The sequence below is a fragment of the Chenopodium quinoa genome, unplaced genomic scaffold (genome assembly GCF_001683475.1).
Source record: "Chenopodium quinoa cultivar QQ74 unplaced genomic scaffold, ASM168347v1, whole genome shotgun sequence".
NCBI classification, from domain to species: Eukaryota; Viridiplantae; Streptophyta; class Magnoliopsida; order Caryophyllales; family Amaranthaceae; genus Chenopodium; species Chenopodium quinoa.
The window spans coordinates 3,582,649-3,590,629 of record NW_018743858.1 but is presented as its reverse complement, the minus strand read 5'-3'; the positions used below and the strand labels follow the sequence as shown (position 1 = coordinate 3,590,629).

General features: G+C 39.1%; 1 long non-coding RNA gene across 1 annotated transcript; it reads left to right on the top strand.

Annotated features, from left to right (window-relative positions):
* Positions 1-4,185: 4,185 nt before the first annotated feature.
* LOC110686320 lies at positions 4,186-6,908 on the top strand. Its single transcript, XR_002504169.1, has 2 exons — positions 4,186-4,659; positions 6,688-6,908. It is a non-coding gene; the product is annotated as an uncharacterized LOC110686320 (long non-coding RNA).
* Positions 6,909-7,981: the final 1,073 nt, after the last annotated feature.

The following is a 7,981-nucleotide window of genomic DNA, read 5'->3' as shown; positions in this document are numbered from 1 at the left end:
TAATAATCCCAAAATCGTCATTGTTAAGAGAACGAGATGAACTCTTGAAGATCGACAAGACTTGGGTGGCACGAAAAGCCGAAGTCATTATTATGATTTTAAAAAAAGAAAAAAAAAAGAGAGATGGCCGAGCTGCATGGGCGAGTGAAATGGGAAACCTCACCCTTGCAAGCATGGCAACTTGACCAAGGCAACCTGACCAAGTTTCCTGGCCAAGCTAATGAGCAGCAAGCTACCTGGCCGAGCAACAACCATGGTGGAAGCTACCTGGCCGAGTTGCCCTTCAAAGAACCACCATGCTCTTAAATTTAGGCGGCCAGCAACCTTGCCAAGTTTCCTATCCGAGTGAAATGGGAAAGCATGCCTTCGGAAGCATAGTTGGTGGGCCCTTGCTGAGTGTCCGACCTGTTTTCGAGCAAGGAACCTCCTCTGCAATTTGTGCGGCCAGCAGCCTGGCCGAATTGCCCATGAAGGCCGAGTAAAAACACGAAGATGGTCCTCGCGAGCATAGGTGGTCGGACGGTAGCCGAGTTCGGTGTCTGACCTGCCTTTGAGCAAGGGACTATCTAATAAATTTCATGCAGACAGGTGGACAAGCTAAAATAGAAGCTCTCCTTTCTTGCTTCTACTTGACATTGAAGAAAATCATCAAAAATAAGGGAAATGATTTATACTAGTCGAGCTCTCGGTGTTAGAATGCTTCATAAAATATATTTTCGGAAACGGAAATGGGCTAATGAGTCCAACTCATTGCTATGCCGTGACTAATAGGCTTTTTTACCTATCTGAGTTCATTTAGGGCCCGAAAATAACATTTAAATGTTTCTTCGAGACAAGAAAGATGAGATAATTTGATGTAACGGCCGAGCATTAAGGAACTGGCCTGGATAATGTTATTATAGTCGGTGACATCATTTTTGTTATTAATTAGCCGTCCGAGTTGCCTGACCGAGTACATGTTCAAAGCTCGATGTTTGGGATGGCAAAGCAGCTTAAGAAACGAACAACATGGCTAAATAACAACGCCGAGTAGGCTGGCCGAGTGAAAATACGAGGCAAGCCCCCCTTAGCATTGCTGGTCGGCAGCAGCAGCCTGGCCGATCTGCATTTGACCAAAGCACAAGCTATGCAATTTTAGCCGGCAAAGCAAGCTACCCTTGCAAAAAAGTGAAGTATGCCCTGCCAAACATAGTTGGCTGAGCAGCCACTAGCCTGGCCGAGCTGGGGCAACAACAACATAGCAGCCTAATCGAGTTGGATGCATGCCGAGAAAAATAATAACAAAATAAAGGGGCAAAGGCAAGCTAGGGTGTAGGCTAAGTTGCCCTTCAGCAAAGCACCATGTTCTAACTTTTAGGCGGCCAGCAACCTATCCGAATGAAATCGCAAAGCATGCCCATGAAAGAATAGCTGGTCGGCTGAGCAACCTGACCAAGCAAGCTAAACATGGGTGAGTAAAAATATGCTAGTGGCTGAGCTGCCATATAGTGATGGTCCATCGTCGTGATTTTAGGCGGCATTGAACAAGATCGCCAAAAAATTGAATGATAACCGAGTAGCATGGCCTGGCCGAGCTGGGTGCTGGTCGAGATGCTCTTGTGCAAAGCTCCATGTTCTGAATTTTATACGGCCAAGGCAGGCTGGCCGAGTAAAAAGAAAAGGCAAGCCCTCCTAAGCATTGATGGTCGACATCACCATAGTAGGGAGTATGCTGCTGGCCGAGTACCATGGTTGAGCAGTCATGTGATCAAGCAGCCATACGGTCAATAAAGCAGCAACCTAGTCGAGCTGCTACATGGCCGAGCTGCTATTAAGAAAAGGTCCATGTTTCTACTTTAATGCAGCGAGCAACTTGACCGAGCTTCTTAGACGAGTGAAATAGGAAATCTCGCCCTAGCAAGCATAGTTGGTCGACCATGGCTTTGTTTCCGACCTGCCTACGAGCAAAGAGCCTCCTACGCGCCTTTGTGCGGCCACAAGCATGTCCGACCTACCTTCGAGAAAAGGGCCTCCTAATGACTTTTAAGCGGACAGGTGGTCAAGCTAAAATAGTAGCTCGCCCTTGCTTCTACTTGATGTTGAAAAAAATCGGCAAAAATTTGTCCTTGTCCGAATGTCTCAAAAAATATATTTTCGAAAAGGGAAACGGGCTAATAAGTCCAACACACTGCTATGCGGTGAACAACATGCTTTTTTAGCCATCCGTGTTCGTTTAAGGCCCTAAAAAGGCACTTAAACGTTTTTCGAGTAAAAAAACATGAGATAATTCGATAGTACGACTAAGCGTTAAGGCAAACAAAAAAAAAACATCCTTTCCGAGCCGCCTAACCGAGTGCATAGATGGTCGGCCATGGCTAAGTGTTCAACCTACTATTAAGCAAAGGTCCTCCTAATCACTTTCAAGCGAACATGTAATGACTCAGCTAATGTGCCGAATGAAATTAGGTGTCCGAGCTGCTATTGAGCAAAGGAGCTCCTAATGACTTTCAGGCGGACATGTAATGATTAATGTGCCGAATGAAATTAAATGGAGATTGCTCATTGCATCCCAAGACGACAAAAATGCTGAAGAGAAACCAACATGTACAAGTAAGCATGGATGGTCAGCCAAAGCAACCGGTGTAGGTGGCTGAGCTGCTATTGAGCAAAGGATCATCTTCTCATTTCTAGATGGCCTTTGCCTTGCCGAGCTGCTATTGAGCAAAGGACCATCTTCTCATTTCTAGACGGTCTTTGCCTTGCCAAGCTAGGTGGCCGAACTGCTATTGAGCAACGGACCATCTTCACACTTCTAGACGGCCTTTGCCTTGCCGGGCTGGTTCCCTCGCTGAATATGGATATGAAGCTAGCTTTGAGAAAATAGGCGACATGAACAATATTGTCGAGCCATAGGGCATAACCATTGCCAAGAGGGCAAGAGCTAAGGTCGACAAACACCTTGTCCGAGTAGACGTTGCGTGTCATCTCACGAAGATGGGCATGCAAGACAACTCTAAGTCAAGAGCATAGCTACTAATAAGTAAGATGGCCGAGCTTCCCTTGAGTGAAGCCTACCTACCTTACATTCCAATGCCAACGTTGCCAATAACAGTTGAGGGATCGCAATCATGAACTTTGTTATACGATACTGATGGCTAGTATTCGGCATACTTGGACAAGTGAAATGGCAAAGCTCTCCCTCGTGTGCAGAGCTAATTGGTGGAGGCCGAGCTGCCCTCCAGCATTGGATCTGTAACACCCCGTATTTTCAAACCACTATTTTATGTGCATTTCAACCTATTAAACCTAATTTCTAATTTAAATCTCAATTTCTAAATTGAAATGTTAATTTAATTAGTAAAATCGTTATTTTGATTTAAGGGTTATCCCAAGCTTTTGAAACCCTAATTATAATGTTTTGACGAAACGATTGAAAGTTATTATTTAAAAGGTTTTATATTTGATTTTTAATCATTTTAATTATATTTGACTTGTCTGAGTTGATATTAGCCTTAAAGGGTGATTCCTTAAGTTTAAGCATCAATTCAATAAGTGTTACACTAAAATTGTATTTTTGATTTTAACCTATTAAAATTGATACGGGTCATCATGGGTGATTCCTGGACTAAACTGCCAATTTAATAGGTATGAAATGATTTGAGTTTGTAAAGACGTTTTACGTTCAATGGTATCAATATCGATAAATAAAGTTATATTGGGTGATTCCGTCAACTCGTTTATCAAATTGATATTATTTATAAACTATTCTTTTATTTTATATGTATAAAACTCATTATAATGCCCTTTTATTATCTAGGTCATAATAGATGAATAATATTATTGGTTTCACTTTTCTTATTTCTCTTATGTCTCTTTTCTGTGAATAAGAACTTTATATATATTTTTGTGTCGTGATTTAAATTATTGATTTCATTATTATTGTTGTAATTATTATTTATATCATTGTTGAGATATGAATAATATAATCTATATTATCGTTTTTAAATGCATTTTCAACTCGCTTTTCGTTGCTTTCCTTTTTTAGTCTAGTTTTGGGCCTACTAGGATTTGTTTATGGGTCAGGTTTTGCCTTAAAACTTTCATGACTAAGTAGATTAAGATAGGCTTGTTTATTAGCTTCCTTAATCCCATTCTTAAGCCTCAAATAATCATTCAATCAAGCCCATTAGTGTAGCTTAAGTTAGAGTTTGCATGAGACCAAATTTAGGCCCATTTCTCCTTCCTTTTCACGGCAGCCACAAGGCTTCCCTACTGCCCATATTCCACCTAAGTAACCCCCCATATTCACCTTTATTAATCCTAATAAAACCTATTAATTTGTTGCCCAAAAACCCTTTCACTTCCCCTTCTCCATCCACGTACAATGAAGGCCGAAAACACATCAATTTTGTCCATCAAAAGATGCAGCAACCCGCCTCTCTTCTCCCCATCTTTTTCGTGAGTTTCAAAGGAAAATTAAAGGGGAATTCAAAGCCTAATTTTCTGATTAAACCCACCCCAATTCGTGCTCAAATTCCTCCTCTTTCGAACTGTCAGAACCGAAGAACTTTGAGGGTTTTCAAGAGGGCTGCTTGGGTGGGTGTTTGTGCGTATTGTTGCTGCTGTTTGTGCTTGGTGTTGCTGTCCTTATCTTCTAGTTTTGGTGGCCTATACATCAAGGTAACTAGCCTTTCTTCCCTTAGATTAGAAATGCAAGGTTTTAGGGTTGAATTGATAGGTAGAAATCATGATTAGAGTTGGGTTATATTCTGATTTTCGTTCATGAGTTTATGACAGAATTTCGTGTGAACTCTATTGAGTTTTATGGGTGTAAATAATATTTTTCTTTCTTGGATTTGTTTGATATAAAAGCTTAATTGTTGTATGATATTATCATGATGTTTTATTGGGTTTTTGTATGATTTTTAGGGCTTTGAAATCTATTTATCAGTGCTGCCACGTTTGAGTGTTTACAGCATGTTTATGGAAGGTTTCTACCATGTCTTCTGCCCTAATATTGTTAGTATCATGTTAGAAACATCCCTAAATTATATGATCATGTTTAGGGGCAAGTTTTGGTATAATTTCATGCACAAAGTTAAGGTTGAGGACTGTTGTGTATACAGCTTAAGGAGCTGTACGAAAATGGCAAATTAGAGAGTGAATTGCTTAATTTTTGTGTTCAAACTTGTGTCTATTATGTCCTACTATGTTTTATGGTATTGTATATAAATGGGCTAAATTAAATTATGAGTTTTGGTTGGCTTTTAAGTGATTTAATTGCAGTTATATGCTGCTGAAATGTCAGTTCATGTAGGGTGTAATTAGAGCTAGTTATTTATATGTTTTGCCTAGTTTTAATGCTTAAACTTTTGCTTATTAGGTCCTATTATGTTTTTAGAGTGTTTACTATAATGGGCTAAGCTTGGTTTCATGTTTAAGGTGGGTTTTGGGGGTGATTTGTGTGAATGGTGCTGCTGTAATAAAAATTGGGGCTGCTGTGTTTATGATCTTATTTAAGCATGTTAAGTCTAGAATTTTAACTCTAAAATGGTTTTGTATGATGCCTATTGAATATATGTATGTGACCTAATATTTATTTCGCATTTGAAGCATGTTTGATTGGGATTTTATGATGATATTGGACTTATATGTTGCTGCCCATATTGATTGTTTTATGAAATCCTAGTTTGGATTTTTGGGTTTTATCAAATGAATTTATGGAATTTTTATTGTAAGTATTATATATTAGTTGAAATTATATTTTAAATAACTTATGTGTGAATTTTTGGATATTATAAACCCCTAAAGTAAAATATTTTGATGTGTGTTTGAATATGTGTGAGTTGTTATTGTATTGTCGACGTCGTAATACTTTAGAGAAGAATAACACTGTCTTTAGCATGACTTCGCCAAGAGTTGTGAATGCACTTAATTGTTGATTACGATAATTAATTATATTCCCAAACTCAGATGATACTCTTTTGTGGTTTATTAAGTTGAAATGTGTTTTGAAATGGAATTTCAATTGAATTTAAGAAATATGATTTTCCTATGCAGTTTGAATTGAGCGTAAGGCCATTTGGGCTATTTGCAGATTTTTAAGTGAAATATATTATATTAAGTATATTAAATAATTTTAAATAATGTGTGGGGCCATAGTCGGGTGTGAAGCCGAGTTACTTCCCGATGGTTAATGAACATGCTAACTACCTTGATTGTAAGTCTTAGGTAGCTCAACCTGGGTTAATTGTTGTCGTCCGGGGGTGTGTAAGACCTTATAGGCATCAACCCATAACCGGGAGTTGGCCAATCTTAGACACGGTCTCTGCGAGATGACCGGGGGTTCGTCCCGACAAACCTTAGGAAGTGGATTGTGAGGCCACTAGTGTTCCCTCCATGCCAGTTCTACTGTTTTGAATATTTTGAGTTTGAAATATTGAAACTATGAAATTATAACTTATTTTGAAGTTTATATAAATTATGATTGAAATTAAGTGATTTAATATCGATTTTTCGTTATAAGTTTGTTGTGAAATATTTCATAGTTTTATGGTTAAATGGTTTTAAGTGATTTCATTAGAGTTTGCAAGTGCTTTGTGATTGTGGATTATCTTTATTAATTTAAGTCTAAATCTTTTATTTCTGATTTGAGGGAGAAGTGCTAGTTTCTCCCCACTGATTGTGAAACGTTGTTGTAATTTGCAGGTTTTATTTGTTTATTTGATCTATGTGACGATGGGTTGGGAATTGAGAGTTTAGAAACCAACTTTTGGGCTTGTATGCCTTGTTGTTAGTTGTTTGTTTAAGTGCTTTGAATTTGGTTTAGTTTGATTTCAGTTTGGCCGATAAGGGTTGTTCTGCTCTTGGCTTTTGAATGTAATTGATTTGCCTATGTTTAAGTTCATTTGTTATTGTCTTTTTCTTCACTTAGTTTGCGCTTAAGTTAAAACAAATTAGTTTGGATGTTTGAATGACTTAAATTTAACTTTTAGACCTAGGTAAAGCTTAACTTTGCCAATCAAAGTTAAGTAGCCTCCCGTTCTGGCGTATTTTCGCTAAAGCTTTCAGTTCTAAAAGAACGGGGTGTTACAGAATCACCTTCCAACTTTCATTTGGCATACTTAATTGGCCGAGTAAATTGGATAGGCAACTTAGCGCATACAACGGTCGAGCTGCCCTTGAGATATGGATCACCACTACGATTCTCAACGACTAAAAATGAGGAGACTCTTATTAGAAAATATACGGCATGAATGTCGAGCTCGTGTTTTATGGCCAAACTAAGCGGCGCCAAGCATCTTAACAAGTGACACTTAGTGCATAAAGCTCGATAAGTGGAACATTATTGCTAATGGTCTTTCAAGACCGTTCAACGTATGAAAACTCATATCATTTGTCCCATACATAAGGCTGACTCAATGGACTACAACTTCTATATGTGTCAATTTGACCGTCGGTAGATTGGTCTATGATCAAGTTAGCAAGACGGCAACTTATCGAGCTACAACTTAAGGAGTAATATACCTTATATCGTCGAATGTCACCTAAATGGTTCTTCGAGCTTGTAACTTGCTCAGATAGCCTAAGGGCCAACTTGGACCCTTGTGTTCAAGCTCTCGGATGGTGTAAGAGACGACCTCGACCCTTGTGAACAATCACCATTTGCAAAGTATTTGGCATGAAACGCTGGATATAGGTCGAAGGATAGTGTAGCAAGACGGGATTAAGTGCGGGAACTAAGCGACATTCAAACCTGAACAACTTAAAGTGCCAACTTTGATAATTGGCTCGACATTTAAGAGCCAACTATAAAATTAAAGCATACAAGCTAACCTTTGCCCAAGTGGAACTGCCGAAGATGGTCGAATGACGACAAATGATAAGCAAGAGAGCCTTTTGCGAGAGCAAGGGCTAAACAGCAGCCAACCATGTTGCTTGCAGCCGATTGAACAAGGTGTATATGCCTATTCAAGCGGCACACTTGCCAAGCTGCCAAATG